Below are 11,078 nucleotides of genomic sequence, written 5' to 3' on the forward strand. Positions count from 1 at the left end.
TGGCCCAGTGCCCCTGTCTGCGCCACCTGGGATCGCCCAAGGCCCACGGGGTGACCCCGCAGAGGTTTCCACCAGCCCACAGCGCCCGCCGGCAGCCATCCCCTCCAGCGCTGGCTTGTGGCCACCCACCACTGTGAACCGGCACCGCCGGGTTTCCACTTCCAATGACAGGTCCTGTGCAAGGGCAGAGTATCCTGGGGAAGCCATCCCCCACCACACGGGTCTCCCCAAGGCCCACCCAAGTGGGCAGGCTTCTTTTTCAGGAAGTCCACTCTCCCGTCTGTGGCCACCGTGTTGGAGTCCCCAGAATGGTGAATCTACCCTCCCCGGGGCCAGCGTGGGAGACGGGGGTGGTGGAAGCAGCCTCTGAGCACAAGCTCTCCCCTAGCTTGGAATCTCCCCCAGGCCTCCAGCAGCAGGATCACCTGTGACTTGGCTCTGGAAACCTTGAGGAAGCAGCCTGGTGGCCAATCTGGCAAAGCCAACATCGGACCCCAGTCCTGAAAGGCCACTGCCAGGCATCAGGAGGCACTAGGCTCATCAGAGCCCCTCACTTCATAGACTACAGGCTGCAGCAAGAGGAAGCATCTGGGTTCTTTTATAGCAAAACACCGAAAAGGAAGCTGAAAGAAGCACCCCCCCCCCATTTAGTAGCCAAGCCACACGAAGTCTTCATGACACCCTATAACTGTATGCCTTGCACCAGTTAGAAAATAAACTCCAAGAAGCCAGTAAGTAAGCAAGCAAATAAAATCACCAAAATGTATTAAATGAATGAAAAATAGAAATCCCTATATCGGGGCAGCCCTGGTGGCTCAGCGGTTTAGCACCGCCTTCAGCCCAGGGCCTGATCCTGGAGGCCCAGGATCAAGTCCCACATCGGGCTCCCTCTGCCTGCCCCTCTCTCTCTGTCTCTCATGAATAAATAAACAAAATATTTTTTTTAAAAATCCCTATATCCCTTTCCCAGCAGCGTTCCTCCCATGTGTAACTTCTGGTCCATTTTTGTGAATTCTCCCAGTTTTTTCCTATGCTGGTAGCAGCCAACATGTAAGGTGTCAATTTATAAGCCTTTCTGCATTGTGCTTTCTCCCTTAACCACATCTGGGAGTGCTTCTCATACCCACACCTGTAGACCTACCTCACAGTTTTAATGACTACTTGGCTCCATGGCCCAGCTGTGAACACCTTCAGCCTCTGATTTCCAGCAACCAAGAACAAGGCCTCATCTGGCTCCACATTCTCAAGAGAACAAGAGAGATCACTTCACAGAAGGGAATTTGCAGCACTCGCCAAAAGAAAGACCATGCAGATCCTTATTGGTGAGTCCTCAGCTGCCTTTTCAAGCATAACTTCCAGTGTCACCATGTAGTAAGTTCTTTGAACAGAGATTGACATGCAGTTTCTGGTTCCTTCCTAAAAAATAAAAGCTATATTAAATTTAGTTCAAAGAACTTTCTCAGGGACGCCTGGGTGGTTCAGTGGTTGAGCGTCTGCCTTTGGCTCAGGCCGTGATCCTGGGGTCTCAGGATTGAGTCCCGCCTCAGGCTCCCGGCAAGGAGCCTACATCTACCTCTGCCTGTGTCTCTGCCTCTGTGTGTGTGTGTCTCTCTCATGAATAAATAATTAAAATCTTAAAAAATAATAATAATAATTAAAATCTTAACAAAAACAAAACTTTCTCAGAGGCGCTTGGCTGGCTCTATGGGTGGAGCACAGAATTCTTGACCTTGGGATTGTGGGTTCGAGCCCTATGTTGGGTGTAGAGATTATTTAAAAATAAAATCTTAAAAAATAATAACTTACTCAGATTTCATGTCTACAGATTTAGGCCAAATCATGGTAAGATGATGGCCAGTAAATACACATTGCTGATGTGGTCTGATCAGGGCGGTTACTACTTCTGGAGAAATAAGATTTCCTTGTCAACAATGGAGACAGACCCACTGCTCTGGCTCTGCTGGGCACGCCACGCTGGGGGGTTCTCTCTATGTCTGAGCAGCAGGCTGAGGAAGCTCGTGGGTAGGTTGGGGGTGTGCCCAGAAGGTAATGGCAAGACAGGTTGGCAGGCCAGTAAGATGGTGAGGAGCACTTGAATTGGGAGGATCTTGAGTCTGAGGAAGAGAAGATTTGCGCCCGGGTCATACCCACAGTTTTCACACACTGAAAGCACTGTCCTAGGGGAGGGATACCAGTGTGGACAGATGGGAGGGAGGCCGAATGTGGTTGTAGCTTTTATGTTCAGATCAGGAATCTGTTGCTTTTTGAGGTGTGTGTTTCCCATCACTGTAGGATTTTATACAGGCCGGGTTGGTCAGTTTAGCATGAAGAGTCTGTGGGAAGCTGTACAGATAACTTTTTTAGGTCCCTTGTCTCTAGATTCTTTTTTTTTTTTTTTTTACATTTATTTATTTATTCATGAGAAACACAGAGAAAGAGGCAGAGACACAGGCAGAGGGAGAAGCAGGCTCCCCAGGATCATAACTTAAGCCAAAGCCAGAGGCTCAGCCACTGAGCCACCCAGGCAGGGGGCCCTTGTCTCCAGATTCTGCAATTCCATCTGATTAAGCAGGGTTTCAGTCTCCCTTCCCTTTGCCACACCAGTCAGTCATTAGACTTTTTTCTTCACATCTTTTATTCTTTCCTCTTAAGCTCTTGGAGATTCTGGGCAAGTATTTTAGCAAATAAACACTATAAGTCTTTGACATTTATGAAAGCCCCTGAAAGAGGAATGACCATAAAGGTCCTTGGAAGGAAGCAGGGTCCTTGCAGGGGAGGCGGACCTGTTGTACCTTGCACTCTGCTGCTCCTCTCTGGCCACAGGGATGGGACAGCACAGATGCTACGCGTCCTCCCCACTGAGGTTATGTCAGGTGGTCCTGTGTAGGGGCTCAGGGGAAGATGCAAGAACAGAAAATGAAACTCCTGGGTGGCTTCCACGGAGTTGCAGAAAATAGACCTTTAGGGATCCCTGGGTGGCGCAGCGGTTTAGCGCCTGCCTTTGGCCCAGGGCGCGATCCTGGGGACCCAGGATCGAATCCCACGTCGGGCTCCTGGTGCATGGAGCCTGCTTCTCCCTCTGCCTGTGTCTCTGCCTCTCTCTCTCTCTCTGTGACTATCATAAATAAATAAAAAAATTTTTTAAAAAAAGGAAAAAAAAAAAAAGAAAAAGAAAATAGACCTTTACATAAAAGCGACAGTGTCAGACGGGGTGCATCCTCTAAGGCTGAGTGGGGCTGATCTGTGAAGTGGGGCTAGTCTTGGCCCCACCATGGTTGACAAGTGAGGATCACAGGAGATGCTGCCCCAGAGCCTGGCCCACGGTGAGCACTCAGCTGGGGCTGTGACTTCTAAGGCCCCATAGACAGGGGGGGCCTGGTGCTAGAAGCATGATGATCCATCTGGAGAGGCTAAGAGAGAAGCTAGTTGGGGAGGGGATGGATTTGTAAATATACTCCTAATTCTTTCCTTACAGCAGCAAGTCAGTTTGTTCATTTGTTATTTCTTTTCTTTTCTTTTCTTTTCTTTTCTTTTCTTTTCTTTTCTTTTCAAGATTTTATTTATTTGAGGGCACCTGGGTGGCTCAGTGGTTGAGCCTCTGCCTTTGGCTCAGGTCGTGATCCCGGGGTCCACTGGCTCTCCACAGAACCTACTTCTCCCTCTGTCTATGTCTCTGCCTCTGTGTGTGTGTCTCTCATTAACAAATAAAGTCTTAAAAAAGATTTTGTTTATTTGAGAAAGAGAGAGTATGAGCAGGGAAAAGGAGAATGAGAGGGAGAAGCAGGTGCCCCGAGGAGCAGGGAGCCCAACCTGTGGCTCGATCCCAGAACCCTGAGATCATGTCCTGAGCCACAGGCAGACGCTTATTAGACTGAGCCATGCAGGAGCTCCAGTTATTCCTTCTGTGCATCGGGAAAGAAATTTCCACCATGAGCACATGCCATGGTGTATGGTTCAAATGAAACTATTTTGCTTCCACGCCCCAAAGCTCGCTCAAATTCCAGATTAAACTCCAGTTAAACAAAAACAGTGGTGAGCCAACCCGGATTTTCAGGTCCAATTTTATGTTCCTCCTTTTTCTCCTAGCTCAACACACAACCAGCCAGCCTGCTGTAGTCTTTGGATGACACTTCTTTTTTTTTTTTTCATTCGACAAGCATTTATTGAGTGCCATGAATGTTGAGTGTGCTGGGAATATGGTAAAAGGCAGACCCGGGCCACCCTTCATGGAGCTGATGCTGTCTGTAGGGGAGCAGACAGGCCAGCAGGTAGAGTGTGCCAAGTGCTCTGACGGAGGAAGTAGACCTAGGGAGCACTATTAAGAGCCTGCAGGGGAGACACCCAAGCCAGGCTGGCCTTCTGGAGCAAGCAACATAAATTGAGAGCTGGAGGCAAAATAATAATTAGCAGAAAAAGTGAGGGATGGAGTTGTAAATGAGAAGATCCAAAGCAAAAATTTTCAAGGAACTGAAAGACATTGGAGCCGAGAAGGGAAGATGGCCCTGAATGAGCTGTAGAGGCAAGTAGAAGGCAAACAGGTGAGCCAGAGCTCGGGGACTGAGGCAGGCCTGTAGAGGGCAGGGCCAGAGGAACAGAGGTGGCTGTTGTCAGGATCCAGGTGATGGAATGAGGGAGATGATTTGGAGTTGGCAACCTCTACTATTGCTCCAAGGACTGGATGGGTGGTGAGGAAATGGGGGAGGGGGGGCAGGTGGTTCTATCAACAGGTGTGGCTGTGAAGACGTGGGGCTGGTGGCCAGGGTCTGTTTTTGGTAGTGGTGGTCTTGTTTTTTATTTTTTGGTGGTCTTGTTTTTAAGGATGGCATTTCCTAGAATGGATTTCATACGGTCTGCCCTCAGTGGGGACACTGGAACGAATTCCTTACGGCAGAATTATGGTGTCACCTCATTTGCAGAGGCAGCCGGGACCAGGCTCAACCTGGAAGGAGTTCCTGGGGTCAGGCTGGAGGAAGCAGACAGTGAGTTTATTTTTAAACCCAAGTGGGCACTACAGCTGCCAGGGAGAAGCAGACAGCTCTCGGGGAGAATAGAGATTGGCATCTGGTCAGACACTTGTCAGGAAGCCTGCAGGCTGCCAAATGGGCAGGGGTTCAGATTGGCTGAAGGCCAGGCCTGTGCATGAGGGGTCAGGGTGGGGGTGAGGGGAGCAGCAGTTAACACTCTGGAGCCCAATGGGGCACCCGGGTGGCTCAGTCGGCTGAGCATCCGACTCTTGATTTCAGCTCAGCTCATGGTCTCAGGTTCGTGGGCTCGAGCCCCACGTGATGCTCAGTGCTCGGTGCAGAGTCTGTCTGAGACTCTCTCCCTCCCTCCACCTCTCCTGCCTTGTGTGGTCTCGCTCTCAAGTAAGTAAATAAATAAATCTTTATATAAAACAAAACAAAACACACTCCAGAGCCCAGCGGAAAGTAGGGCAGCCCCAGTGGCGCAGCGGTGTAGTTCCGCCTTCAGCCTAACGCATGATCCTGGAGACCCGGCATCGAGTCCCACGTCGGGCTCCCTGCATGGAGCCTGCTTCTCCCTCTGCCTGGGTCTCTGCCTCTCTCTCTGAATAAATAAATAAATAAATCTTTAAAAAAATATTAAAAAATAAAACCAGAGCCCAGTGGAAGCATTGCCCAAGGAGGCAGTGCAGACCCAAGGCCTGAGCCCCGAGGCAGCTTGGGCCCAGTGGGCATACTGAGCACGCTGTCGTCCCTGAACTCGGGGTGGGGGTGGGTCAGGCTTCATCTTGGCTGGTGGTCGGATGGAGCACGTGAATGGCTGTGTGCAAAAGCAGTGGGCAGCCAAGCATTAGGGGTGTTCCACTGGCACCCTGGACGACCAGGTGGCACCTTGTCCCCTTACAGCCGACCTGGAGGGCAGATGTGACCAAACAAAGGCTCTCGCAGCATGCTGCGTGGGTGACGTTGCCCATGGCTTTACAGCCTTATCGGTCGTCTCGTAGGCAGGGAGACACTTTTCTCCCAAGGGCTCCGGTGACAGCAGGTGCCCATGCCTCCTGCACCATTGCAAGGGCTGCCAGGGCACACTTCAGGAGTTGTCACCAGGGATGGTCTTTAGGGCGCAAGATCTTAGGGCTCTTGTAGGACACACCATAGCAGAAGCTGAGGCGCGGCGCTGACGATGCTTGCTCCTGCTTTCAGCACCAGAAGGCCTGAAGGGCCCCCACAGATGCTGGAGCCAGGGGCATGGAGGGTTTTGGGGTTCGAGGGGGGAGGGCCTCAGGGACCTGTGTGCGGGTGGGGTGCAGATCTCACTCCCTGTGTCTGTGGCTTCTCAAGAAACAAGAATGAATTTCCAGCTTCAAAGGCCAGAAGTTGATGCTTGAGCCGCAGCTGACAGCCCTTGCCTGCGGAGTGCTTTTGGCAAGAAGAGGCTTCCTGGGCACCAAGCCTCAGGGCCAGGGCTGTCCCTGGTCTTCCACTGCCCTTCTGAGAAGGGTGATCAAAGTCTCACTTTATCCACAGCGAGTTCCCTGGGCCAGAGCCACTTTCAGGGCAGGGCGCATCTAGCTCTCTCACTCTAGATTAAGTTAAAATTCCCTAATCTTGCCAAGGTCATCCTAGCTCCTCCCTTGCCTCCTGGGAAGGCGCACACAGATTCCCTCTGAATTTTAATGAGGTCTTGTCTTCTGCAGCCAAACCTGGTCTCTCCTGCCCTCATCTATGTCCTCTCTTCTGGCCTTTCCTCCTTTCAGAGTTTCCTGGGTTGAGATGATGCAATTCAGTAGTTCTTGTCTATACCTGTGCCATCCGGGATGGTAGCTACTGGCCACATGTGGCTCTTGAGCACTTGAAATGGGGCTAGTCCAAACTGACATGTACCTGAAGTCCCAAATACAGTCCTGACTTCAGACTTAGTACAAAGACAAATTAAAAAAAAAAGACAATGTAACATTTCAATTATCATTTTATGTTTATTACATATTGAATTGAGAATATTTTGGATATATTTGATTTGGGGTTTTTTTGTTTTTTTTTTTAAAGATTTTTAATTTATTTATTCATAGATACACAGAGAAAGAATGAGAGGCAGAGACACAGGCAAAGGGAGAAGCAGGCTCCATGCAGGGAGCCCGACGTGGAACTCGATCCTGGGTCTCCAGGATCACGCCCTGGGCTGCAGGCAGTGCTAAACCGCTGCGCCATCGGGGCTGCCCTGGATATATTTGATTTGATAAGTTGTATTAATATTAATTTTAGGGATCCCTGGGTGGCTCAGCAGTTTAGTACTGCCTTCAGCCTAGGGTGTGATCCTGGAGACCCAGGATCAAGTCCCACATCAGGCTCCCTGCGTGGAGCCTGCTTCTCCCTCTGCCTGTGTCTCTGCCTCTCTCTCTCTGTCTCTCATGAATAAATAAATAAAATCTTTAAAAAAATTTTTAAATGTTAACTTTATGTGTTTCTTTCTTTTTAGTGAAGTTACTAGAAAATTTAAAGACACCTACGTCGCTTTCCTTTGTGGGTGATGTATATTATTCTATTGCACAACACCAGTCTAGACACTAGGATGGACCATAATGAATTTTTTTTTAAGATTTTATTTATTTTTTCATGACAGAGAGGGAGAGAGAGGCAGAGACACAGGCAGAGGGAGAGGGAGAGATGCAGGCTTGGATCGAGTCTGGGGTCTCCAGGATCACACCCTGGGCCAAAGGTGGTGCCAAACTGCTGGGCCGCCGGGGCTGCCCCATAATGAATTTATAATCATTCTTTCAACTCAACAAACACACTCTGAGCACATGCAAGGTGCAGATGGGGCTTAGTGACCCCAGCTGTCCATCGTGGCCACCCTCACCTCAGGAGGGCACTGAGGAAGCCCACAAATAGAACTGGGAATTAAAATCTGGACCCAGGGCAGACCCGGTAGCTCAGCGGTTTAGCACCGCCTTCAGTCCAGCGCGTGATCCTGGAGACCCAGGATGGAGCCCCACATTAGGTTCCCTGAGGGGAGCCTGCTTCTCCCTCTGCCTGTGTCTCTGCCTCTCTCTCTCTCTCTCTCTCTCTCTCTGTGTGTGTGTCTCTCATGAATAAATAAAAAACCTTTAAAATAAAATAAAATCTGGACCCACAATCCATCCAGAAATTCTGAACAGGTGAGTGCTGAGTTAGAGAGAGTGACCCAGATTCAGCCTGGGGTGGTGATCCTATCAAAGGATCTTGGAGCAGAATATATCAAAAATATATACCTGGGAATTCTCACAACTGTGACCTTCACAGCAAATTTTGAATTTCTGGTCCCACTGCACGCTCTTTAGGAACCCTGCCAGAACTGCCTGTGATGTGTCCTGAAGCCAAAGCAAGTACTTTTCCTGATGATCTGTTTGGACCAGATCTGGTGTTCCATTCCAGCCCACAGAGCCTTCCACCTGGGCAGATGGGAGGTGTGCTGACATCAGAGGGCAGCCCAGGGGCAGAGGCTGAAGCCACCTGCCTGGCGTTCCCAATGCCACCCGGTGTCCACTCTGCTTTGCTGCCCCCTGCTCTCTGGGCACGCAGGGTGCCTGGGTAACTCCAGGGGCTCCAGGGTTTGGTCTGAGGCAGAGAAGCAGGTATCAAGAGTGACTGAGCAGACTTTCATGAGTCCCTGGTGACAAGCCTCACCCATGCCCTCTGGCAGCAGCCAGGTTTGTCACCACCTGAAGGGTCAGCTGTGTGACCCATCAGAGTCTGAAGATCAGGACAGACTGAGGAGGGAGAAGGAAGAGCGGAGGAGAGGCAGCAGGAGTGGAGAAAGTGAAGAAGGCTTCCCATCCAGAGCAGACAGGGCAAGCCTAGAAGAGCAGGGACTGGCAGGTTTGAGAAGGATCCCGGGCTGCCAGGGTGGGGAGACAGGAGGTAGATGTTCCCAATATCCCGGGAGACTCACATGTCAGAACAGGGCAGGGACCAGGAACCTAGGCTGGCCCAGCCCTGAGTCCTACTCTCCCTGCATGAGAGCCGCGGTGGTCCTGGGAGCCCCTCCCCTTTGGGAATCTGGAGCTTCCAGCTGCTCCTTCTCTCCGGGCCCTTGACCGCTGCTATTTCTTGCTCGCATTATCTGTACTCCAAATCACCTTGCTTTCGTTCTCTGCCCCAGCGCTCATCTTATCTGCCCCCAACCCGAACAAGGGAACAAGTGGGGCTTCCAGAGGCAAGTACCTCCGGCCCCAAAGCCTCTGAAGGGGAAGATGGGAAGAATGAGAGGGGCTCTGAGCCTTGGTGGAGCTCAGCCCCTTCCTGCCCCAGGCATGGTGGGAGCGAGCAGAAGTGAGAAACAGCAGATTCTTTGCAGGTCAAAGAGCAGGTGCCCTGGGACCAGATTAGTGGTTTTATCCAGCTTTCTGGAATCTCTTGGGAGACCAGGAGAGGCTTCTCTGGCTGTAACCATAAAAGGGAAGTTGGGGCTCCTGCCTTTGAGTAAGATGCTTCCTATTCACCTCCCCTTCTGCTTTGCCAAAGCCAGAAGGAAGCAGTTATCTTTGCTGGGAGAGCCGAGGAAGCGGAAAGGCTGGCCCTCCACCCATCAGCGCCTATTTCCTGGCCGGGAATGGAAAGCTACACTCCTTCGTCTCAGTCTCCCAGCTCCCAGTCCTGGGTGCTCACTTCCCACCTCCAGTGCCCCAGTCATCATGCTCCCTCCAGGGCCAAGGAGGACAAGGAAGGGCCCAAGTCACAGTGCGGTCATTTATAGAAAGGAGAGACACAGGTTGGTGTGAGCTCCACGGAAGCCCCAGGACATGATCTTTAATTGATGCTCCTGTCCCTGCCTCCCCACCCCGAGCCCCAGATGACATATTTACAAGATGCTGTATGGAGCCATTTCCAGGCCGGGGCCAATGCAGCCTCCACTCCTCCCTGGGTGTTGCCAGGGTGGGCTGGGAGGATGCAGACAGCTGGGAGCCAGGTGGACTGCTCACAGGAAGTCTTGAGTCCTCCACACCCCACACCCAACCCCACGTGTGCGCACACACAGGCCTGTCTGCATGTGCAGAGGTATTCACACTTGTGCAGAGATGTGGATCCAAATGCTTGTGCCAGATGCATTACCAGCTGCGTGTACGTGTGTGCCACCAGAGAATGCCTTATGGTACCTCGGCAGCAGTGCCAAACCCAGCCCTTTCCCTCCTGCCCCTGCTCCAGTTCGTGGGGCTGGCAGAGCAGGAGTGGCCAGGGGGTATCCCACTCACCCCCTTCTCTTGGGCAGTGCCAGCTGGAGCTCAGTATTGAGGATCCCACTGTAGCAGCATCCGGCCTCCCAAAGGGGTGTCAAAGGGTCTCAGTCCCCAGTTTGCCCTGAGGGGTGGTGCAGATAAACAGGGAGCCATTTCCTACTCAAAGATGCCCCAGAAACAGAGGGACTGAACAGGCAGCTCAAAGGCCCTGGGGTGTCCAGAAATCCCTGCTGAGTCTGGGTGGGGTATTTCTGGGGTGAGGGGCTCTGCTCATTTGTGGCTTTCATCCATAAGGTAGCTTAACCCCCATCTTGCCCTTGCCGGCTGGTTTGTAGTAGTTGAACCAAGGTTCCGCCGTCCCATGGGTCCCATGGGTCATGAGGGAAGGCCACAGGCAGGAATGAGGAATCCTGCCCGCCTCAGCCTGTCCGTCAGGCTCAGCTGCAGTGGGGATCAGAGGACATAATGGGGAAAACAACTGTAAACTTACTACTCAGCCCTGGAATGAGGGTAAGGAGTCGAATTGGTTTGACAGGGCCTTGAGGACTTTCCTAGAAGCTGAGGATATGAGACCTGCCTTTTTTTTTTTTACCTCCTCTTGGTACATCACAGGCAAAACCCCTAACCCTCCAGTCACTGGGCCCTCCCTGGCCTTTCCTGCTTGGGAGAGTCCTCCCTGGGAAGATGGCCCAGCCTGGGACCTCTAGGCCATGCTAGGGGGGGCAGCTAAACCCTGAGTCAGCCCCAGAATCACCCTTCTTGAAAGGGGGGAGCTGTCATTTTATTTCAGGGACTGGATTTTCTCCCAAATACATACATCCTGGCAGGGACAGCAGGATGGTCATTTTGAAATTGAAGACAATCTGGGACATGTGGTCGTCGTACCCATAACCTAGGCCTT

The sequence above is a fragment of the Vulpes lagopus genome, chromosome 12 (assembly GCF_018345385.1).
Source record: "Vulpes lagopus strain Blue_001 chromosome 12, ASM1834538v1, whole genome shotgun sequence".
Classification (NCBI taxonomy): Eukaryota; Metazoa; Chordata; class Mammalia; order Carnivora; family Canidae; genus Vulpes; species Vulpes lagopus.